The 25465-nt window shown below is 49.8% G+C and overlaps 1 non-coding gene across 1 annotated transcript; it reads right to left on the bottom strand.

The window, feature by feature from the left end:
- Positions 1-550: 550 nt before the first annotated feature.
- On the bottom strand, positions 551-685 carry LOC121152433. The gene has a single exon (XR_005883271.1). It is a non-coding gene; the product is annotated as a U11 spliceosomal RNA (small nuclear RNA).
- Positions 686-25465: the final 24780 nt, after the last annotated feature.

The following is a 25465-nucleotide window of genomic DNA, read 5'->3' as shown; positions in this document are numbered from 1 at the left end:
GGAAACAACCTAAATGTCTACTAACAGAGGACTGGATAAGGTCTGGCACGGTGTCCTAGTCACTGGAGACCTCACCTTCGCGTGGGCACCTGCTCTGCTTCTGGAGGATCCAGCTCCCTTGCATGGACGGGCGGTCGAGGAGATCCAAAGCCTCTTGAGACACTCACCCACGTGGAAGAGCCAGAAGAGGGTCCCTTCAGGATCCTGGCTTAGTATAGCCACAGCTTCAGCTGTTCAGGCTATTTGGGACGTTACTTGGGGAGTTAATCTAAATTCTTCTCACTTCCCTGATTCCCGTACAACTGACTGTGCAATAAACTTAAGTATGAAATACCATTAATTATAGCCAAATAAGCCAAACCGAACCTTCCCTAATAAGACACATCAACGTAAACTGCTCACATTATAAAAGCTCCTTGTCTTCGTTCATATGCTCACAAAACCCTTTATGAAACCGTAGTAAATACTTACACACTGGTCATTAGAATGTATCAGAAATCAGCGAGAATAAGAACTAACCATTCCAAATCTAACTTTAACACTTATCAGTAAGGGCGCTAGGACCAACGATCACCAGCTGCCCAAAAACCAAAAAATTATGCTTCCGAAATCTCTTGATGTCGATTCCGCACGCAGAGCAAACAGAGCCGCTCTGCGTGTGCCACTCACGACAGAAGCCCTTTTTGCCTGAGCGGTAGCCAAACCACAGTGACAGACTTGCGGAATACATCTGTTGCTAAAGGTGACAAAACAAAGCTTAACCGCTTGACTTCTTACTCTAAAGCCTGAGAAGACAACTTCAGACTCATCTGCTGGAACATACAAACTAGGAAAATCTCTGATGTGTCCTTTACTATGTAGAGGGAAAGCCAAGAGCCGCTGAGATATGCAAATATCGCAGTGCTCGCCGGGAAGGCCACGCGGGCGGAGGGCGGGGTTGGGAGAGCGGCTGGGGAGGTTCCTGTCCGCCCTGCTCGGCCGGCCAGGCGCGTCCCTGCGCGGGGACCCGGCCGGGAGGACCACGCGGACGGGCTGCGCCTCGCGCCGGGCTGCGGGGCGGAGGATCCCGGCGTCTGCGAACGAACCACTGCCGAGCTGCGCAGAGACGCGCCCGGAGGAGCGGCCTGAGGAGGGAGGCGATGGTGCAAAGCGAAGCCGAGCCGCGCCGGGAGCCGCGTGGCGCTTGGAATACACTGGCTCAAAGGCGCAGTGCGGCGCCCGGCAGGAGACGCTAGAGGCCGGTGAAACCCGGGGCTCCGAACGCCTGCCCGCGGATCGGGAATGGAAGAATCTGCAGGAAGGCCTGTCCAGTCTTGGCTCCGGGAATGACACAGGGGTCCAGCCGGGGCTCAGTGAAGCCAGTCGCTTCCCTGATATTTACAAAGAATTATGGTGCAGTTTACATGAGCTCAAGAAATTCTTGTTAAAGGAAACACGTTATTGATAAATTGAAATCGTAGTGAAATAATGTAAAATAGGAAATGCCTTCCTCAAATTACCAACAGCTCATTGTTTATTTTGCTTAGCTGTCTTCTGCAGATGCAGACACTGTTCACATAGCCATGCATTTTAAAAATTCATTTTCTCAGGATAAGTATCTTTTTTAAGATTTATTTATTTTGTTGGAAAGTCAAATCTACAGAGAGGTAAACAGACAGAGGAAACTCATCTGTCCGCAGATTCACTCCCCAAGCGGCTGTATGGCGCCCATCGGAACCCAGGAGCCATGAGCCTGTACCTAGTCTCCCAAGGGGGTACGGGGTGCCAAGGCACACAAGGAGAGAGCTGAGGGGAAAGCAGAGCCGGCAGGATTACATCCTATGCCCATATGGGATCCCAGGAAAAGCAGGGTGAAGACTTTATTTATTTTGTTAATTCTCATTTTATTTTCATAATCTTTCTTTTTAGATTTATTTTTATTATATTTTTTATTGGAAAGGCAGATATACAGAGAGGACAGACAGAGAGGAAGATCTTACGTCCGATGATTCACTCCCCAAGCGAGCACAACTGCCGATGCTATGCCGATCCGAAGCCAGGAGCCTATTCCGGGTCTCCCACACGGGTGCAGTGTCCCAAAGCATTGGGCCGTCCTCGACTGCTTTCCCAGGCCACAGGCAGGGAGCTGGAAGGGAGGTAGGGCTGCCGGGATAGAACCTGTGTCCAATGGGATCCTAGGCGTGCAAGGCGAGGACCTTAACAACTTGCGCCACCGCGCCGGGCCCTATTTTCATAAACTGTATACATAGTTGATTAGAGCAGAAAAGGGTCAAGGGCTACAGAAAGGTGGGAAAGACCATTGTTTGCACAAACCCTATTTTGTATCCAGAGAAAGGGGAGGTAATAAAGGGAGAAGCCCCACTCAGTCTCCCACCCATGCCAGGGTTCCCGACGTGGCACATGCTCCGAGGACACTGCACAAGTGGTTTGGAGAGCTCAGCAGTTCTGAATTGCTGCCAATCTCCCCCTTCCAAGCTTGGTGAAATCTCTCGAGATTCCACTGGCTGACCCAGTCCACCCTAGAGTCTCCGTTGCCCAGATTTTCACTGCCCACACACGGCTGGGGTAGGTAGATGATCCCTTTATTCTGTCCTGCGTCCAAGGTCGGGCCCAGGTGCAGTTTTCTTTCAAAACAAGAAAACATTTCTTTTCTTTCGTGAAAATGAGAGAGAGAGAGAATTCAGAGAGAGGAAGAGAGAGAGAGAGAATTCGGAGATGGCTTCCATCTGCTGCTTCATTCTCCAAAAGGCTGCCCCAACACCTGGGGCTGGGCCAGGACAAAGCTGGAAGCCAAAAGCTACATCCAGGTCTGCCACGTGACTGCAGCGCCCCAGGCACTTGGGCCATGCCCTGCTGCTGCTTTCCCAGGCACATTAGCAGGGAGCTGGATCACGAGTGGAGCAGCTGGGACCACCTGAATTGGAATTCAGCTGGCATGCTGGAATTACAGGCTCTGACTTAACCCACTGCACCAGCTCACAAGGCCCAGGACGCACTGTGACAGGTTCTGTCACAAATGGGCCTTGAAGACATTCTGCTAAGTGGCTGCACCTCAGAATCAAAGGAACAAATGTTAGACAATGTCCCTCCTGTGACTTTCCCCCAACAGGCAACTCCCAATCCCTCCTGTGACTTTCCCCCAACAGGCAACTCCCAGAGCCAGGCAGCAGAAGCACAGCTACCAGGTGTGACCAGAAGATCTTGCGTGTTCCTTCCTCAATTCGATATCCAGATAAAAAGGCAGAAACGCGTTGCAGACAGAAAAGTCCTAAGTGCATCATTTTCTCACTTCTGGGCAGCTGGTGAGCATTGGTCCTGGCGCCCTACTCCCGCTGGCTGAAGCAGTCAAGCTACCAAACTTTGATGTGCGATTGGCTGGGCCAAGTTCTTTCAGTCTACTGGCATTTGTAAGAGTCCTGGTTTGGCTCCCCAGAGGGGTTTCACAATCACTGGCATTTCAAACCGCGTGTTTTGTCCACTAGGGGGTGTCATGGTGCCTAACTCGCCTTTCAGATCATATCTTTTGCACTGTGGAGCTGCACTATTAAAGGCATCTAAGAACTCTGGTTTTGAATGCACAAACCTGTTTGAGTCCTGTGTTTTGGTTGCACTGCCTTTAGGAGTCAGCTCCATTAAAGGGCTCGTGTCGTGCGTGGCACGCGGAGAGCGGCTCTGTCTGCTCTTTGTGCAGAATCCACATCAAGACGTTTGAAGTTTTGACTCCTGGCCATCTGGTGACCCTTGTTCAGGGGTCCGGGCACCCTTACACTCCTACACTCTCACTGCCGTTTTACCGCAAGGAAGCTGCTCACTCTTCCCCCTGGCGTTGAGGAGCCAGCGGTGCTTTTGATTGACCACTGAGAAGAAGCACCTGCCACACTTCACTTTGAGATTTGTGAGCAGAGACATTAGCAGTGTCTAAAGTTGGCATTTGAGAAGGCATTGCGCAATTCAAGGCTCGAAAGTGAAGCCACAAGAAAAACATCTAGATACAAGACAATCCAGCAAGTTGTGAAAGAAGGGCGCGATGCGGCAAAGGGCCTGCTGGTGGATGTTGTTTGCTTGCAACCCCCAGGAGCCAATATGGTCGCTGGTTCATGCCCTGGCTGCTCCACTTCCTTTCCAGCTCCCTGCTTGTGGCCCTGGAGGGCGGTGGAGGTGGTGCCAGGGCTTTGGGACCCTGCAGCTGCGTGGAAGACCCGGTCAAGGCTTCAGGCTCCTGAGCTGGGTCCAGCTCAGCTCTGGCCCTTGCCGCCTCTTGGGGAATGAAGCAGCAGATGGAAGCTCTTTCTGTCTGTCTCTCCTTTTCTCAGTCACTCTGACTTTCCGGTGGAGGTGGTGCCAGGGCTTTGGGACTCTGCAGCTGCATGGAAGACCCGGTCAAGGCTTTAGGCTCCTGAGCTGGGTCCAGCTCAGCTCTGGCCCTTGCCGCCTCTTGGGGAATGAAGCAGCAGATGGAAGCTCTTTCTGTCTGTCTCTCCTTTTCTCAGTCACTCTGACTTTCCGGTGGAGGTGGTGCCAGAGCTTTGGGACCCTGCAGCTGCGTGGAAGACCCAGACAAGGCTTCAGGCTCCTGAGCTGGGTCCAGCTCAGCTCTGGCCCTTGCCGCCTCTTGGGTGCTGAAGCAGCAGATGGAAGCTCTTTCTGTCTGTCTCTCCTTTTCTCAGGAACTCTGACTTTCCAATAAGAAGAAATGTATCTTCAAAAACTTGTGTTCTTCCTCTCTGTCTCTCCTCCTCTGTAGATCTGACTTTGTAATCAAAATAAATCAGTCTTGGAAGAAAAAAACCATTGTGTAAGAAATGGCAATCTCTGACCTAGCTATCTCACCCCTAGGAATATATCCAAAAGAAATGAAATCCACATATATAGAAGGGGATCTCTAATCTGATATTTCCAGCAACACAATCTACAATAGCAAAAACATGGAAACAACCCAGATGCCCATCTGAAGGGAATGGCTGAAGAAACTCTGGTACATCTGCTCCATGGATTGGTATTCAACCATTGAAAAGAATGAAATGATACAATTTGCAACTAGATGGTCCCAACTAGAGACCATTATGCTCGGTGAAATAAATCACTCACCTAAAGAGAAATACCACATGTTTATGCAACAGATTTAATACACACTGGTGGAGTACTGGAGACTGTCCTATCCAGATGTGAAGACATACCGCAACATGCGTCTCTGCTTCCAAACAAAAGGTGGACTCTCAGTCACAGGGTTGGCTCTATCCAGACAATGGGAGGATGCACTTTGTCTGCACCAACAATGTGGAGCACACTTCAACAGCACGCTGATGGAATTATAACTCCTTATGAAGACGTGTGACATTAAGGGAAAAATTACCCGGGGGGGGGGGGGGTGGAAATTGATGTGAATCCCAGGTTATACAGAAATGCATAATAAAGTTCAAACAAAAATAATCATGAAAAACAGGGCTATTTATTTATTTCTTTGTTTCTTATTTTACGTGATGCTTACACCGTCAATCAGATTGGGAAGGATTGTGATCATTGTTTCCAAGCTTCCCATTTCTTCTTCCCATCTGGGGTTAGCGGGGAGATAGTGGGTTGGCCTATACCCAGCCTCTCAACCATCCCAGGACCCGAGGACGGGGAAGGGCCACCAGCTATCAACACAGGGTCACAATGTGGCACGAGAGCTCCAAAATGCTGTCGATGTAGCCAATCGATGGATGACTGGCTGCCAGAGTGAACCTTGTAGTCTCCATGCGCCCAGATGTTTGCTGTCATGTTTTGACCGGGGTAGATAGCCATATGTTCTGTTCTCCATTCTCTGCTATGGTACCAGATGCCCTCTGCAGGTCCCAATCAACTACCAGAACTTTCGTGTGCACCATGATCTGTTGTTGCACAATCCAGCCACTTAAGTGAGGAAGACCAGTTCTCATAGGCAAGCTCATGGACCTGAAGGAGGCAACGTGGGTCAAAGCAGACCTTCCACCCTTGGGGCTCATGGATGCAGCAACCACAGTGCACACAGGCCAACTCAGTCACCTAGGCCAGGAGACCCAGGGCCCTCTGGAGCCCCCATTCCTGGGGCTCACGGACCCAACGCCAACTACGTAGGTGGGTCTTAGGTTCTGGGCCAGGAGTCAGGGACCACTGGACACCCTCCTCCAGGGTTCACGGACCTGACACCCATCACCATGTTGGTGACTCTAGAACGTGAGCCAGGAGACTCAGGGCCCCCTCCAGAGCCCCACTCCTGGGGCTCACAGACCCAATACCCACCACCCCCACGCTGACTTGGTCACCTTTCCTTGGCATCCACCAGTGGGTGCTTCAGCCTAGTTCCATCCAACGTGCCTCCGGTTCCAGCTGGTGCTGGCTGGTGCTGCAGGCTAACCTTTCCCAGTCAAGCCCCAGTCCTGGCTCCAGTGTGAAGTGGCCTAACTTGGCCCCTCCTACACCCCCTCCTGGTTCTTGCATCTACCAGTAGATGTTAGGAAATGGGTCAGCCTGGCCCACCTCTTCACCTGCAGGCTCACACCTGCATGCCGGCAGACAGTGTAACCAGGTCCAGATTGGGCTGCTCCTTGCCTTGGTTCTTGCACTGACCTGCAGGCACTACATCCTAACAGAGGAATGCAGGACACTCCATTATTTGGACTCCTCCCACCAGCAGATCTTGTGCATACTGCTGGGTCCCTGGACCTGGTCGAGTTTGTCCACCTGTTGTCCTGGCAGGAATGGTGTCCTTGCCCAATCGACCTATACCCTTTCTGGTTCTTACTGTTGGGTGTTGCACTTGGTCCACACCTGGTCCGTGCCCAGATACAGCTCTCAATGGTTCAGCGGGAGCTGAGACCTAGCACAGCCATTCCACAACCAGCCTGCCTCTCATGAGTACCACTGGGTACTAGAGTCTAGCCCAGCCCTGCCCTGCCCAGACCCGGGACACACCCATGCCCAGGGAGATTGCAGCCACATTCAGCTCAGGACAATGCTCTTGCTTTCACCAATAGAAATGCCAGCCCAGCTGGGGAGTCCCCTTAGCTCTCTAACAGGCTACTCCCAGCCACAGTCCTTGCACATGCCAATGGAGAGTGCTGTTCCACATGGGTAGCCTGCATATTTCTCTGCAGACTCTAGCTCCCAAAAAGAAAAGGAAAACTTTTATTTATTTGTGAATGTTTTAAAGATGTATTTGATTTTTATTGGAAAATCAGATAAAGAAAGGGAAAAGAGACAGAGAGGAAGATCTTCCGTCCATTGATACACCACCTAAAGGGCCACAAGAGCTGGAGCTGAGCCGATCCAAAGCCAGAGCCTCTTCCGGGCCTCCCAGGCGCTTGCAGTTTCCCAAGGTTTTGGGCTGTCCTTGACTGCTTTCCCGGGCCACAAGCAGGGAGCTGGAAGGGAAGCAGAGCTGGCGAGATTAGAACCGGTGTCTATATGGGATCCCAGTGCATGAAGCTGAGGACTGTATGTATTTATGATTTCATTAATTCTTATTTTATGTTCATAATCTTTACATAGCTGTTTAGGGTATAAAGGGTCAAGGGCTACAGAAAGTGTTTAAGATCATTGTTTCCACATTCTTTGTTTTTCCTTTCTCTCTCTATCTGGGTGGGGTAAAGGAGGGCAGATAAAGGGAGAAGCCCCACTCAGTCTCCCACCCATGCCAGGGTCCCCGACGTGGCACATGCTCCGAGGACACTGCGCAAGTGGTTTGGAGAGCTCAGCAGTTCTGAATTGCTGCCAATCTCCCCCTTCCAAGCTTGGTGAAATCTCTCGAGATTCCACTGGCTGACCCAGTCCACCCTAGAGTCTCCGTTGCCCAGATTTTCACTGCCCACACACGGCTGGGGTAGGTAGATGATCCCTTTATTCTGTCCTGCGTCCAAGGTGAGGACCTTAGCTGCTAGGCTACCACGCCGGGCCCAGGTGCAGTTTTCTTTCAAAACAAGAAAACATTTCTTTTCTTTCGTGAAAATGAAGAGAGAGAGAGAATTCAGAGAGAGGAAGAGAGAGAGAATTCGGAGATGGCTTCCATCTGCTGCTTCATTCTCCAAAAGGCTGCCCCAACACCTGGGGCTGGGCCAGGACAAAGCTGGAAGCCAAAAGCTACATCCAGGTCTGCCACGTGACTGCAGTGCCCCAGGCACTTGGGCCATGCCCTGCTGCTGCTTTCCCAGGCACATTAGCAGGGAGCTGGATCACGAGTGGAGCAGCTGGGACCACCTGAATTGGAATTCAGCTGGCATGCTGGAAGTACAGGCTCTGACTTAACCCACTGCACCAGCTCACAGGGCCCAGGACGCACTGTGACAGGTTCTGTCACAAATGGGCCTTGAAGACATTCTGCTAAGTGGCTGCACCTCAGAATCAAAGGAACAAATGTTAGACAATGTCCCTCCTGTGACTTTCCCCCAACAGGCAACTCCCAGAGCCAGGCAGCAGAAGCACAGCTACCAGGTGTGACCAGAAGATCTTGCGTGTTCCTTCCTCAATTCGATATCCAGATAAAAAGGCAGAAACGCGTTGCAGACAGAAAAGTCCTAAGTGCATCATTTTCTCACTTCTGGGCAGCTGGTGAGCATTGGTCCTGGCGCCCTACTCCCGCTGGCTGAAGCAGTCAAGCTACCAAACTTTGATGTGCGATTGGCTGGGCCAAGTTCTTTCAGTCTACTGGCATTTGTAAGAGTCCTGGTTTGGCTCCCCAGAGGGGTTTCACAATCACTGGCATTTCAAACCGCGTGTTTTGTCCACTAGGGGGTGTCATGGTGCCTAACTCGCCTTTCAGATCATATCTTTTGCACTGTGGAGCTGCACTATTAAAGGCATCTAAGAACTCTGGTTTTGAATGCACAAACCTGTTTGAGTCCTGTGTTTTGGTTGCACTGCCTTTAGGAGTCAGCTCCATTAAAGGGCTCGTGTCGTGCGTGGCACACGGAGAGCGGCTCTGTCTGCTCTTTGTGCAGAATCCACATCAAGACGTTTGAAGTTTCCTGGCCATCTGGCGACCCTTGTTCAGGGGTCCGGGGTCCGGGCACCCTTACGCTCCTACACTCTCACTGCCGTTTTACCGCAAGGAAGCTGCTCACTCTTCCCCCTGGCGTTGAGGAGCCAGCGGTGCTTTTGATTGACCACTGAGAAGAAGCACCTGCCACACTTCACTTTGAGATTTGTGAGCAGAGACATTAGCAGTGTCTAAAGTTGGCATTTGAGAAGGCATTGTGCAATTCAAGGCTCGAAAGTGAAGCCACAAGAAAAAAATCTAGATACAAGACAATCCAGCACGTTGTGAAAGAAGGGCGCGATGCTGCGAAGGGCCTGCTGGTGGATGTTGTTTGCTTGCAACCCCCAGGAGCCAATATGGTCGCTGGTTCATGCCCTGGCTGCTCCACTTCCTTTCCAGCTCCCTGCTTGTGGCCCTGGAGGGCGGTGGAGGTGGTGCCAGGGCTTTGGGACCCTGCAGCTGCGTGGAAGACCCAGACAAGGCTTCAGGCTCCTGGGCTGGGTCCAGCTCAGCTCTGGCCCTTGCCGCCTCTTGGGGAATGAAGCAGCAGATGGAAGCTCTTTCTGTCTGTCTCTCCTTTTCTCAGTCACTCTGACTTTCCGGTGGAGGTGGTGCCAGGGCTTTGGGACCCTGCAGCTGCGTGGAAGACCCGGACAAGGCTTCAGGCTCCTGGGCTGGGTCCAGCTCAGCTCTGGCCCTTGCCGCCTCTTGGGGAATGAAGCAGCAGATGGAAGCTCTTTCTGTCTGTCTCTCCTTTTCTCAGGAACTCTGACTTTCCGGTGGAGGTGGTGCCAGGGCTTTGGGACCCTGCAGCTGCGTGGAAGACCCGGACAAGGCTTTAGGCTCCTGAGCTGGGTCCAGCTCAGCTCTGGCCCTTGCCGCCTCTTGGGCGCTGAAGCAGCAGATGGAAGCTCTTTCTGTCTGTCTCTCCTTTTCTCAGGAACTCTGACTTTCCGGTGGAGGTGGTGCCAGAGCTTTGGGACCCTGCAGCTGCGTGGAAGACCCAGACAAGGCTTTAGGCTCCTGAGCTGGGTCCAGCTCAGCTCTGGCCCTTGCCGCCTCTTGGGTGCTGAAGCAGCAGATGGAAGCTCTTTCTGTCTGTCTCTCCTTTTCTCAGGAACTCTGACTTTCCGGTGGAGGTGGTGCCAGAGCTTTGGGACCCTGCAGCTGCGTGGAAGACCCGGACAAGGCTTCAGGCTCCTGAGCTGGGTCCAGCTCAGCTCTGGCCCTTGCCGCCTCTTGGGCGCTGAAGCAGCAGATGGAAGCTCTTTCTGTCTGTCTCTCCTTTTCTCAGGAACTCTGACTTTCCAATAAGAAGAAATGTATCTTCAAAAACTTGTGTTCTTCCTCTCTGTCTCTCCTCCTCTGTAGATCTGACTTTGTAATCAAAATAAATCAGTCTTGGAAGAAAAAAACCATTGTGTAAGAAATGGCAATCTCTGACCTAGCTATCTCACCCCTAGGAATATATCCAAAAGAAATGAAATCCACATATATAGAAGGGGATCTCTAATCTGATATTTCCAGCAACACAATCTACAATAGCAAAAACATGGAAACAACCCAGATGCCCATCTGAAGGGAATGGCTGAAGAAACTCTGGTACATCTGCTCCATGGATTGGTATTCAACCATTGAAAAGAATGAAATGATACAATTTGCAACTAGATGGTCCCAACTAGAGACCATTATGCTCGGTGAAATAAGTCACTCACCTAAAGAGAAATACCACATGTTTATGCAACAGATTTAATACACACTGGTGGAGTACTGGAGACTGTCCTATCCAGATGTGAAGACATACCGCAACATGCGTCTCTGCTTCCAAACAAAAGGTGGACTCTCAGTCACAGGGTTGGCTCTATCCAGACAATGGGAGGATGCACTTTGTCTGCACCAACAATGTGGAGCACACTTCAACAGCACGCTGATGGAATTATAACTCCTTATGAAGACGTGTGACATTAAGGGAAAAATTACCCGGGGGGGGGTGGAAATTGATGCGAATCCCAGATTATACAGAAATGCATAATAAAGTTCAAACAAAAATAATCATGAAAAACAGGGCTATTTATTTATTTCTTTGTTTCTTATTTTACGTGATGCTTACACCGTCAATCAGATTGGGAGGGATTGTGATCATTGTTTCCAAGCTTTCCATTTCTTCTTCCCATCTGGGGTTAGCGGGGAGATAGTGGGTTGGCCTATCACCCAGCCTCCCAACCATCCCAGGACCCGAGGACGGGGAAGGGCCACCAGCTATCAACACAGGGTCACAATGTGGCACGAGAGCTCCAAAATGCTGTCGATGTAGCCAATCGATGGATGACTGGCTGCCAGAGTGAACCTTGTAGTCTCCATGCGCCCAGATGTTTGCTGTCATGTTTTGACCGGGGTAGATAGCCATATGTTCTGTTCTCCATTCTCTGCTATGGTACCAGATGCCCTCTGCAGGTCCCAATCAACTACCAGAACTTCCGTGTGCACCATGATCTGTTGTTTCACAATCCAGCCACTAAAGTGAGGAAGACCAGTTCTCATAGGCAAGCTCATGGACCTGAAGGAGGCAACGTGGGTCAAAGCAGACCTTCCACCCTTGGGGCTCATGGATGCAGCAACCACAGTGCACACAGGCCAACTCAGTCACCTAGGCCAGGAGACCCAGGGCCCTCTGGAGCCCCCATTCCTGGGGCTCACGGACCCAACGCCAACTAGGTAGGTGGGTCTTGGGATCTGGGCCAGGAGTCAGCCAGGAGTCACCGGACACCCTCCTCCAGGGCTCACGAACCTGACACCCATCACCATGTTGGTGACTCTAGAACGTGAGCCAGGAGACTCAGGGCCCCCTCCAGAGCCCCACTCCTGGGGCTCACAGACCCAATACCCACCACCCCCACACTGACTTGGTCACCTTTCCTTGGCATCCACCAGTGGGTGCTTCAGCCTAGTTCCATCCAACGTGCCTCCGGTTCCAGCTGGTGCTGGCTGGTGCTGCAGGCTAACCTTTCCCAGTCAAGCCCCAGTCCTGGCTCCAGTGTGAAGTGGCCTAACTTGGCCCCTCCTACACCCCCTCCTGGTTCTTGCATCTACCAGTAGATGTTAGGAAATGGGTCAGCCTGGCCCACCTCTTCACCTGCAGGCTCACACCTGCATGCCGGCAGACAGTGTAACCAGGTCCAGATTGGGCTGCTCCTTGCCTTGGTTCTTGCACTGACCTGCAGGCACTACATCCTAACAGAGGAATGCAGGACACTCCATTATTTGGACTCCTCCCACCAGCAGATCTTGTGCATACTGCTGGGTCCCTGGACCTGGTCGAGTTTGTCCACCTGTTGTCCTGGCAGGAATGGTGTCCTTGCCCAATCGACCTATACCCTTTCTGGTTCTTACTGTTGGGTGTTGCACTTGGTCCACACCTGGTCCGTGCCCAGATACAGCTCTCAATGGTTCAGCGGGAGCTGAGACCTAGCACAGCCATTCCACAACCAGCCTGCCTCTCATGAGTACCACTGGGTACTAGAGTCTAGCCCAGCCCTGCCCTGCCCAGACCCGGGACACACCCATGCCCAGGGAGATTGCAGCCACATTCAGCTCAGGACAATGCTCTTGCTTTCACCAATAGAAATGCCAGCCCAGCTGGGGAGTCCCCTTAGCTCTCTAACAGGCTACTCCCAGCCACAGTCCTTGCACATGCCAATGGAGAGTGCTGTTCCACATGGGTAGCCTGCATATTTCTCTGCAGACTCTAGCTCCCAAAAAGAAAAGGAAAACTTTTATTTATTTGTGAATGTTTTAAAGATGTATTTGATTTTTATTGGAAAATCAGATAAAGAAAGGGAAAAGAGACAGAGAGGAAGATCTTCCGTCCATTGATACACCACCTAAAGGGCCACAAGAGCTGGAGCTGAGCCGATCCAAAGCCAGAGCCTCTTCCGGGCCTCCCAGGCGCTTGCAGTTTCCCAAGGTTTTGGGCTGTCCTTGACTGCTTTCCCGGGCCACAAGCAGGGAGCTGGAAGGGAAGCAGAGCTGGCGAGATTAGAACCGGTGTCTATATGGGATCCCAGTGCATGAAGCTGAGGACTGTATGTATTTATGATTTCATTAATTCTTATTTTATGTTCATAATCTTTACATAGCTGTTTAGGGTATAAAGGGTCAAGGGCTACAGAAAGTGTTTAAGATCATTGTTTCCACATTCTTTGTTTTTCCTTTCTCTCTCTATCTGGGTGGGGTAAAGGAGGGCAGATAAAGGGAGAAGCCCCACTCAGTCTCCCACCCATGCCAGGGTCCCCGACGTGGCACATGCTCCGAGGACACTGCGCAAGTGGTTTGGAGAGCTCAGCAGTTCTGAATTGCTGCCAATCTCCCCCTTCCAAGCTTGGTGAAATCTCTCGAGATTCCACTGGCTGACCCAGTCCACCCTAGAGTCTCCGTTGCCCAGATTTTCACTGCCCACACACGGCTGGGGTAGGTAGATGATCCCTTTATTCTGTCCTGCGTCCAAGGTGAGGACCTTAGCTGCTAGGCTACCACGCCGGGCCCAGGTGCAGTTTTCTTTCAAAACAAGAAAACATTTCTTTTCTCTTATGAAAATGAAGAGAGAGAGAGAGAATTCAGAGAGAGGAAGAGAGAGAGAATTCGGAGATGGCTTCCATCTGCTGCTTCATTCTCCAAAAGGCTGCCCCAACACCTGGGGCTGGGCCAGGACAAAGCTAGAAGCCAAAAGCTACATCCAGGTCTGCCACGTGACTGCAGCGCCCCAGGCACTTGGGCCATGCCCTGCTGCTGCTTTCCCAGGCACATTAGCAGGGAGCTGGATCACGAGTGGAGCAGCTGGGACCACCTGAATTGGAATTCAGCTGGCATGCTGGAATTACCGGCTCTGACTTAACCCACTGCACCAGCTCACAGGGCCCAGGACACACTGTGACAGGCTCTGTCACAAATGGGCCTGGAAGACATTCTGCTAAGTGGCTGCACCTCAGAATCAAAGGAACAAATGTTAGACAATGTCCCTCCTGTGACTTTCCCACAACAGGCAACTCCCAGAGCCAGGCAGCAGAAGCACAGCTACCAGGTGTGACCAGAAGATCTTGCGTGTTCCTTCCTCAATTCGATATCCAGATAAAAAGGCAGAAACGCGTTGCAGACAGAAAAGTCCTAAGTGCATCATTTTCTCACTTCTGGGCAGCTGGTGAGCATTGGTCCTGGCGCCCTACTCCCGCTGGCTGAAGCAGTCAAGCTACCAAACTTTGATGTGCGATTGGCTGGGCCAAGTTCTTTCAGTCTACTGGCATTTGTAAGAGTCCTGGTTTGGCTCCCCAGAGGGGTTTCACAATCACTGTCATTTCAAACTCCGTGTTTTGTCCACTAGGGGGTGTCATGGTGCCTAACTCGCCTTTCAGATCACATCTTTTGCACTGTGGAGCTGCACTATTAAAGGCATCTAAGAACTCTGGTTTTGAATGCACAAACCTGTTTGAGTCCTGTGTTTTGGTTGCACTGCCTTTAGGAGTCAGCTCCATTAAAGGGCTCGTGTCGTGCGTGGCACGCGGAGAGCGGCTCTGTCTGCTCTTTGTGCAGAATCCACATCAAGACGTTTGAAGTTTCCTGGCCATCTGGTGACCCTTGTTCAGGGGTCCGGGGTCCGGGCACCCTTACACTCCTACACTCTCACTGCCGTTTTACCGCAAGGAAGCTGCTCACTCTTCCCCCTGGCGTTGAGGAGCCAGCGGTGCTTTTGATTGACCACTGAGAAGAAGCACCTGCCACACTTCACTTTGAGATTTGTGAGCAGAGACATTAGCAGTGTCTAAAGTTGGCATTTGAGAAGGCATTGTGCAATTCAAGGCTCGAAAGTGAAGCCACAAGAAAAAAATCTAGATACAAGACAATCCAGCACGTTGTGAAAGAAGGGCGCGATGCTGCGAAGGGCCTGCTGGTGGATGTTGTTTGCTTGCAACCCCCAGGAGCCAATATGGTCGCTGGTTCATGCCCTGGCTGCTCCACTTCCTTTCCAGCTCCCTGCTTGTGGCCCTGGAGGGCGGTGGAGGTGGTGCCAGGGCTTTGGGACCCTGCAGCTGCGTGGAAGACCCAGACAAGGCTTCAGGCTCCTGGGCTGGGTCCAGCTCAGCTCTGGCCCTTGCCGCCTCTTGGGGAATGAAGCAGCAGATGGAAGCTCTTTCTGTCTGTCTCTCCTTTTCTCAGGAACTCTGACTTTCCAATAAGAAGAAATGTATCTTCAAAAACTTGTGTTCTTCCTCTCTGTCTCTCCTCCTCTGTAGATCTGACTTTGTAATCAAAATAAATCAATCTTGGAAGAAAAAAACCATTGTGTAAGAAATGGCAATCTCTGACCTAGCTATCTCACCCCTAGGAATATATCCAAAAGAAATGAAATCCACATATATAGAAGGGGATCTCTAATCTGATATTTCCAGCAACACAATCTACAATAGCAAAAACATGGAAACAACCCAGATGCCCATCCGAAGGGAATGGCTGAAGAAACTCTGGTACATCTGCTCCATGGATTGGTATTCAACCATTGAAAAGAATGAAATGATACAATTTGCAACTAGATGGTCCCAACTAGAGACCATTATGCTCGGTGAAATAAGTCACTCACCTAAAGAGAAATACCACATGTTTATGCAACAGATTTAATACACACTGGTGGAGTACTGGAGACTGTCCTATCCAGATGTGAAGACACACCGCAACATGCGTCTCTGCTTCCAAACAAAAGGTGGACTCTCAGTCACAGGGTTGGCTCTATCCAGACAATGGGAGGATGCACTTTGTCTGCACCAACAATGTGGAGCACACTTCAACAGCACGCTGATGGAATTATAACTCCTTATGAAGACGTGTGACATTAAGGGAAAAATTACCCGGGGGGGGGCGGTGGAAATTGATGCGAATCCCAGATTATACAGAAATGCATAATAAAGTTCAAACAAAAATAATCATGAAAAACAGGGCTATTTATTTATTTCTTTGTTTCTTATTTTACGTGATGCTTACACTGTCAATCAGATTGGGAAGGATTGTGATCATTGTTTCCAAGCTTTCCATTTCTTCTTCCCATCTGGGGTTAGCGGGGAGATAGTGGGTTGGCCTATACCCAGCCTCCCAACCATCCCAGGACCCGAGGACGGGGAAGGGCCACCAGCTATCAACACAGGGTCACAATGTGGCACGAGAGCTCCAAAATGCTGTCGATGTAGCCAATCGATGGATGACTGGCTGCCAGAGTGAACCTTGTAGTCTCCATTTGCCCAGATGTTTGCTGTCATGTTTTGACCGGGGTAGACAGCCATATGTTCTGTTCTCCATTCTCTGCTATGGTACCAGATGCCCTCTGCAGGTCCCAATCAACTACCAGAACTTCCGTGTGCACCGTGATCTGCTGTTGCACAATCCAGCCACTAAAGTGAGGAAGACCAGTTCTCATAGGCAAGCTCATGGACCCGAAGGAGGCAACGTGGGTCAAAGCAGACCTTCACCCTTGGGGCTCATGGATGCAGCAACCACAGTGCACACAGGCCAACTCAGTCACCTAGGCCAGGAGACCCAGGGCCCTCTGGAGCCCCCATTCCTGGGGCTCACGGACCCAATGCCAACTTCGTAAGTGGGTCCTAGGTTCTGGGCCAGGAGTCAGGGACCACTGGACACCCTCCTCCAGGGCTCACGGACCTGACACCCATCACCATGTTGGTGACTCTAGAACGTGAGCCAGGAGACTCAGGGCCCCCTCCAGAGCCCCACTCCTGGGGCTCACAGACCCAATACCCACCACCCCCACGCTGACTTGGTCACCTTTCCTCAGCAACCACCAGTGGGTGCTTCAGCCTAGTTCCATCCAACGTGCCTCCGGTTCCAGCTGGTGCTGGCTGGTGCTGCAGGCTAACCTTTCCCAGTCAAGCCCCAGTCCTGGCTCCAGTGTGAAGTGGCCTAACTTGGCCCCTCCTACACCCCCTCCTGGTTCTTGCATCTACCAGTAGATGTTAGGAAATGGCTCAGCCTGGCCCACCTCTTCACCTGCAGGCTCACACCTGCATGCTGGCAGACAGTGTAACCAGGTCCAGATTGGGCTGCTCCTTGCCTTGGTTCTTGCACTGACCTGCAGGCACTACATCCTAACAGAGGAATGCAGGACACTCCATTATTTGGACTCCTCCCACCAGCAGATCTTGTGCATACCGCTGGGTCCCTGGACCTGGTCGAGTTTGTCCACCTGTTGTCCTGGCAGGAATGGTGTCCTTGCCCAATCGACCTATACCCTTTCCGGTTCTTACTGTTGGGTGTTGCACTTGGTCCACACCTGGTCCATGCCCAGACACAGCTCTCAATGGTTCAGCGGGAGCTGAGACCTAGCACAGCCATTCCACAACCAGCCTGCCTCTCATGAGTACCACTGGGTACTAGAGTCTAGCCCAGCCCTGCCCTGCCGACCCGGGACACACCCATGCCCAGGGAGATTGCAGCCACATTCAGCTCAGGACAATGCTCTTGCTTTCACCAATAGAAATGCCAGCCCAGCTGGGGAGTCCCCTTAGCTCTCTAACAGGCTACTCCCAGCCACAGTCCTTGCACATGCCAATGGAGAGTGCTGTTCCACATGGGTAGCCCACATATTTCCCTGCAGACTCTAGCTCCCAAAAAGAAAAGGAAAACTTTTATTTATTTGTGAATGTTTTAAAGATGTATTTGATTTTTATTGGAAAATCAGATAAAGAAAGGGAAAAGAGACAGAGAGGAAGATCTTCCGTCCATTGATACACCACCTAAAGGGCCACAAGAGCTGGAGCTGAGCCGATCCAAAGCCAGAGCCTCTTCCGGGCCTCCCAGGCGCTTGCAGTTTCCCAAGGCTTTGGGCTGTCCTTGACTGCTTTCCCGGGCCACAAGCAGGGAGCTGGATGGGAAGCAGGGCTGGCGAGATTAGAACCGGTGCCTATATGGGATCCCAGTGCATGAAGCTGAGGACTGTATGTATTTATGATTTCATTAATTCTTATTTTATTTTCATAATCTTTACATAGCTGTTTAGGGTATAAAGGGTCAAGGGCTACAGAAAGTGTTTAAGATCATTGTTTCCACATTCTTTGTTTTTCCTTTCTCTCTCTATCTGGGTGGGGTAAAGGAGGGCAGATAAAGGGAGAAGCCCCACTCAGTCTCCCACCCATGCCAGGGTTCCCGACGTGGCACATGCTCCGAGGACACTGCGCAAGTGGTTTGGAGAGCTCAGCAGTTCTGAATTGCTGCCAATCTCCCCCTTCCAAGCTTGGTGAAATCTCTCGAGATTCCACTGGCTGACCCAGTCCACCCTAGAGTCTCCGTTGCCCAGATTTTCACTGCCCACACACGGCTGCGGTAGGTAGATGATCCCTTTATTCTGTCCTGCGTCCAAGGTGAGGACCTTAGCTGCTAGGCTACCACGCCGGGCCCAGGTGCAGTTTTCTTTCAAAACAAGAAAAGATTTCTTTTCTCTTATGAAAATGAAGAGAGAGAGAGAGAATTCAGAGAGAGGAAGAGAGAGAGAATTCGGAGATGGCTTCCATCTGCTGCTTCATTCTCCAAAAGGCTGCCCCAACACCTGGGGCTGGGCCAGGACAAAGCTAGAAGCCAAAAGCTACATCCAGGTCTGCCACGTGACTGCAGCGCCCCAGGCACTTGGGCCATGCCCTGCTGTTGCTTTCCCAGGCACATTAGCAGGGAGCTGGATCACGAGTGGAGCAGCTGGGACCACCTGAATTGGAATTCAGCTGGCATGCTGGAATTACAGGCTCTGACTTAACCCACTGCACCAGCTCACAGGGCCCAGGACACACTGTGACAGGCTCTGTCACAAATGGGCCTGGAAGACATTCTGCTAAGTGGCTGCACCTCAGAATCAAAGGAACAAATGTTAGACAATGTCCCTCCTGTGACTTTCCCCCAACAGGCAACTCCCAGAGCCAGGCAGCAGAAGCACAGCTACCAGGTGTGACCAGAAGATCTTGCGTGTTCCTTCCTCAATTCGATATCCAGATAAAAAGGCAGAAACGCGTTGCAGACAGAAAAGTCCTAAGTGCATCATTTTCTCACTTCTGGGCAGCTGGTGAGCATTGGTCCTGGCGCCCTACTCCCGCTGGCTGAAGCAGTCAAGCTACCAAACTTTGATGTGCGATTGGCTGGGCCAAGTTCTTTCAGTCTACTGGCATTTGTAAGAGTCCTGGTTTGGCTCCCCAGAGGGGTTTCACAATCACTGGCATTTCAAACCGCGTGTTTTGTCCACTAGGGGGTGTCATGGTGCCTAATTCGCCTTTCAGATCATATCTTTGCACTGTGGAGCTGCACTATTAAAGGCATCTAAGAAAGAACTCTGGTTTTGGACGCACACACCTGTTTGAGTCCTGTGTTTTGGTTGCACTGCCTTTAGGAGTCAGCTCCATTAAAGGGCTCGTGTCGTGCGTGGCACGCGGAGAGCGGCTCTGTCTGCTCTTTGTGCAGTTTCGACTCCTGGCCATCTGGTGACCCTTGTTCAGGTGCCGGGGTCCAAGGTCCAGGCACCCTTACACTCCTACAGTCTCACTGCCGTTTTACCGCAAGGAAGCTGCTCACTCTTCCCCCTGGCATTGATGAGCCAGCGGTGCTTTTGATTGACCACTGAGAAGAAGCACCTGCCACACTTCACTTTGAGATTTGTGAGCAGAGACATTAGCAGTGTCTAAAGTTGGCATTTGAGAAGGCATTGTGCAATTCAAGGCTCGAAAGTGAAGCCACAAGAAGAAATCTAGATACAAGACAATCCAGCAAGTTGTGAAAGAAGGGCGCGATGCGGCAAAGGGCCTGCTGGTGGATGTTGTTTGCTTGCAACTCCCAGGATCCAATATGGTCGCTGATTCGTGCCCTGGCTGCTCCACTTCTTTCCAGCTCCCTGCTTGTGGCCCTGGAGGGCGGTGGAGGTGGTGCCAGGGCTTTGGGACCCTGCAGCTGCGTGGAAGACCCAGACAAGGCTTCAGGCTCCTGGGCTGGGTCCAGCTCAGCTCTGGCCCTTGCCGCCTCTTGGGCGCTGAAGCAGCAGATGGAAGCTCTTTCTGTCTGTCTCTCCTTTTCTCAGGAACTCTGACTTTCCAATAAGAAGAAATGTATCTTCAAAAACTTGTGTTCTTCTTCTCTGTCTCTCCTCCTCTGTAGATCTGACTTTGTAATCAAAATAAATCAATCTTGGAAGAAAAAACCATTGTGTAAGAAATGGCAATCTCTGACCTAGCTATCTCACCCCTAGGAATATATCCAAAAGAAATGAAATCTACATATATAGAAGGGGGTGTATAATCTGATATTTCCAGCAACACAATCTACAATAGCAAAAACATGGAAACAACCTCATCATATTAGACAAACTGATTTGAAGACTTTAACCGCGCGTTGCGACATGGGTGTCATCACTCAGGGCGTCAAAATATTCCATACGCAATCTATCCTCTAAAGGTAGGCGATAATTATGCCCCTGAATTGGTTTTGAAGCCAGGTGATCAACCTGTTGTTTTATGAAATTTGTGGGTTTTTTTGAATGCCCAAGGATCAAAGGAAATTAAATTAATAATCCAACCAAGGATCCTAAAATGGTGGGCAATAAGGTAGTTAACCATGGAGAAGAGGAAAACCAACTTTAATACCAACTCTCTTCTTTCTCGCTCTCTTTCTCTGTCTTTCGTTTTTCAAGACCTTCACGGACCTTTTTCATGCTTTCTTTAACTATACCTGTTTTATCCACATAAAAACAACATTCCTCTTTAAGGGCAGCACAAAGACCTCCCTGTTGGAGAAATAGCAAATCTAAACGGCGGTTCTGTAACACAACTTCAGCTAGGGAGGAAAGAGCATCGGTTAAATCATCAATACCCCGTTGTAAGTGCTGTACATCCTCATCAATGGCTGCACACAATTCCGCATAGCGATTTGGGGAAAGAACACGAGAGGAAATGCCTGTGCCGGCGCCAACAGCGCCAAGTCCCAAAAGAACAGAAACAGTAAGGGCAGTAATTGGCTTACACTTGGCTCACGCTTGGGGTGGGAGGGAAAAATGGGACTAGGTTCCCAAAACTGCAAAATTTCTTCAGAGGCATAATAGGACAAACGAGGGACTAACTGGACTAAAATACAAAATTCCTTGTAATATAAAAAACCTTGATAGGAAAGGCAGGGGGTGAGGCCGCCAGTGCAGGCCCACCAAGCATCGCTGGGGGGAAGAAGGTATTGGGAATGGGCTTGTGGAATAATGGTGGAATTACACAAATAGGAAAAGGAATCTAAATGGGGGGAACTATGGGAGTTAGTCAAGCAAAGACCTAAACCAACAACCTGGGTTAGAGGCATATCAGACCAATCTTCACTGATCCACCTATAAGGGGAAGAGGAATTGGAATAATAAAAAACATCAATCAAAGCAATACCTTCATAAAACGGGGGACGGGCATTTGTCCAAAGCCAACAATCATTCATCAGTTCAGGTGAGGATTCCCAAACCGTCAAGGCAGTCTGATTAACCAAGGTTAGAATGAGATTTTCGGGAAGAAGGGCAGGGGGTCAGGATGTGGGGAAGGAGACAATGGAAGGAATGGGGAGGGAGAATTAGAAGGAGATGGGGTAGGTTGAGGGATCGAGGGAGGAATGGGAGGTCGAATAGGAGGTCGGGGTAAAGGGGGCTTATATGCAATTACATTATTTGGTCCAATATTGACAGGATGTTCGGCATTAACAGGCTCTTTTAACAATTTGATAAAAAGACAACACACCAGTATCTGTTCTGTTTCATACAATCTAAGCCCACAATCATGGCCGCTCATCCACAACTCCTGTCTATCTCTGTATGCTCTGGGAGTGAGGCGAATTTCTAGGGGGAGACACCAACCTTTTGTAACAGGGATTTCTGCTTTACAAATTGCCATACTTTAGGCAGAATGTATGGGAGAATACAGATGACACACAGAATCACCAAAGGGCATAGGAACGGAGGGGATTTCCATAGTGGGGCAACTGAAAACAATTTTTTTACAGTTATTAAGTCCTGTTCTCCTGGGGGCAAATTGCAAAGCCAATAGACAGTACCCATAGTTTCACATCCCCAAGAAGCGCAAAAGTAGTCAGCAAGCCACCACACTTGTGGAGTAGGCCTCGGTTGTGATGACTCCCTGGGCACACATAAAAATGAATTTCTTTTTTTTCTTTTTTGGTTAAAGATTTGTTTATTTATTGGAAAGTCAGATATACAGAAAAGAGGAGAGACAGAGAGGAAGATCTTCCGTCTGATGATTCACTCCCCAAGTGGCCACAATGGCCGATGTTATGCCAATGCAAAGCCAGGATCCAGGAACTTCTTCTGGGTCTCCCACGTGGGTGCAGGGTTCCCCTTGGGCCATTCTCGACTGCTTTCCTAGGCCACAAGCAAGGAGCTGGACGGGAAGGGGAGCTGCCGGATTAGAACCGGCACCCACATGGGATCCTGGGGCGTTCAAGGCGAGGACTTTAGCCGCTAGGCCACACCGCCGGGCCCTAAAATCAATTTCTTGAAGAAGATTTTGCCGTTAGAAATTGCTGCACCCTGGGGTGTTTGGCTGGTTAGACAGTTCTGGAGCTACCGAAAGTCCAAGAAGAGTACTAAGACCCCATGGGTTGGCAGTTCTGAGGGTAGGATTACACAAGTCGGGGTGAAGACTTCTGGCCATCACATGCAAGAAATGATCTGAGATGTTGACCAAATGACGTCACGTCCCTTGGACAGCACAACCCAGGTATAATTCCATGGCTGATGAGGATTATGAGGCTGGGGCTTGAGACTGATGGCAATTATTGGGGACCACTGGATGGGACTCCACAGACTCCACAGGATCCACAGGTATAGGAGCAGCAGCATCTGGAACAGAAAAAGAAGGTGTCTCAGAGAGGGAGTTGGCCTCCTTTCTGGACGGTGGTGAGTTAACTGCTCTAAGAAGCCGCTTTGGTAGCCAGCGTGGCTCTGCATTTTCTCTGTCATAGACGCAGGAGGAGCCTCGTCCCCAGAGAAGCACTAGGTCTGGTCCTTTCCATGCTCCTGTGAGGGGATCCTTCCACATGGCTAAGGCATGTGAATCTTGGGTTGTGGAATGCCAATGTCAATCAGCAGCAGATCGATTATTATTATCTAGGGTTAAAGATTTTATGATAAAAAGGGCATAATTTAATCTATTCCTAGGAGTGGGTGTCACAGATAAATCTGTGGCGAATTCTAACTTCTTGAGCATGTTTTTTAAGGTCTGATGTGTCCTTTCAATAATTCCTTGTCCTTGTGGATTATAAGGAATGCCAGTAACATGTTTAATTCCTAGTTGAGAGCAAAATTGTTGAAACTTAGCTTCTGTGTACCCTGGGCCATTATCAGTTTTAAGGCTGTTAGGTTTGCCCATAACTGACATGCTTTGTAGCTTGGGGCACTAACATCCTTGGAGGCTTCTCCAGTAAGTGCTGTGGCATGGATGAACCCACTATAGGTGTCCACTGTTACATGGACATATTTGAATCTGCCAAAAGATGGAAAATGCCATCTATCATTTGGAATTAAACCTCGGGGATTAACTCCTAAATGAGGCACTGGAGAAAACTGAACACAGGAGTTACAACTTTTGACAATCTGTCTAGCTTGCTCTCTGGTAATTTTAAACATCTGGTGAAGTATGAGCGCATTCAAGTGGTGTAAGGCATGTGCTGTGCTCGGTGGGCCTCAGACACAGAGGGATCTAGGGTTAGGAATACCAGCCGCGTGGCAGCGTCTGCATGGGCATTGCCTTCAGCTAAGGGTCCTTTTAGTCCTGTATGGGCTCTCAAATGTCCTATAAAAAAAGGGACCTCTTCTTTCTTTAATTAGGGATTGTATCTGAACAAAAAGCTGAAAAGCTGTGGAAGTGGTCTTAATATATGGAACTGTCTCTAATAAAGGAATGGAATGGGCTATATAAGCGCTATCCATACACAAATTAAAAATGGCTGTTGGAAACCTTTTAAAAACCTGAAGCACAGCAAACAATTCAATTAATTGAGCAGACACATAAGGGAATTTTATTGGGAAAGATTGGCCTTGAACGACATAAGCAGCCATTCCATTTGAGGAACCATCTGTAAACATTGCAATTCCTTCTTTAGGGGGCTATTTGAGGTGACTTTGGGGAAAACTAAGGAATGATTCTTCACAAATTGTATTAAAGGGTCATTTGGATAATGGTTATCTATGCAGCCAGCAAATGATGCACAAGCAACATCCCATTCATTGTTAATTTGGAGTAGCCAATTCACCTGCTCTGAGGTATAAGGCACAATGATGGTATCCGAATCTTTCCCAAAATATTGTATGGCCAATTTTCTTGCCTATAAAATTAAGGCAGCTACAAGGGAATAATAGGTGGCAAGAACCTTAACCGGTTTTGACTGTAGGGGCACCCACATTAGGGGGTGTCCTGAAGGGGTCTTACTCATTCCCTTTTGCCAAAAAACTCCTAGGGGGGCATGCGCCATGGCACACGCAATAAAACTTAAAGGGAGACGAGGATCATACTGAAAAATAATTTGGGAGGAAATGGCATCACTTATTATCTTAATAGACTCTCTCACTGCTAATATAAGGGTGCGAGATGGAAAAGGATGAGGGTCTCCAATCAACAAATCATGAAGGGGCAAAAGAATTGCAGGTGCAATCTTTAAATATGGCCTTAGGAATTGTAAATTACCTAAAAGGGATTGAAAATCATGGAGGGTTTATAGGGCAGATAAATCAAGACTGATTTTGGGTGTATAAATTTTCCCTTGATTTAATTGATATCCTAAAAATTATAAGGATCTTTGACCTGAACTTTTTCAGGGGCTATTAACAATCCATTATTTTGAACATACAGTATCTGTTCAAAACAGGAAAAGGCGGCTGCCTCAGTGGGCGCTGCAATCAAGATGTCATCCATATAATGCAAAATATACATTTCAGGCCATTTATTCCTTACGGGTTTAAAGGTTTGAGCAATATATTTTTGGGCTAGGGTAGGTCTATTTGCCATGCCTTGATTAAAGATTCGCTGCCGGAGTCCAGCTCCAGCTGAGTTCGGAACTCGCGAAGGGTGCGTGGATGAGGCGCAAAGAAAGAAGAGACGGACCACTAGGAACTCTTGACCATCATGGACGACGCACAAAAGCTGTCCGCTTTATTTATACAAAATCAGTCAAACTCTGGCTCAGACTTTTTACGTCATGGTCAAGTGGGTGTTTCTAAAGATAACTCTGCCATTTGTTTCACCTACGGCTAGGATGTTATTCACCTGGTGCCTGGCACCTGGCACCTGGCACCTGGCTAGGAAAAAGTTCTCAATAGATGGTGCATATGAATCACTAACACATTCCTACCACAATTACTCTACAGCTTGGTCTTGAGACAGTCAAGGAAGGAAGGGACCTAAAAGATCAAAG

This window comes from Ochotona curzoniae, unplaced genomic scaffold (assembly GCF_017591425.1).
Source record: "Ochotona curzoniae isolate NIBS_2020 unplaced genomic scaffold, NIBS_Ocur_1.0 contig_2404, whole genome shotgun sequence".
NCBI classification, from domain to species: Eukaryota; Metazoa; Chordata; class Mammalia; order Lagomorpha; family Ochotonidae; genus Ochotona; species Ochotona curzoniae.
Note: the sequence above shows the minus strand (reverse complement) of the source record. Positions and strands in the feature narration are given on the sequence as shown.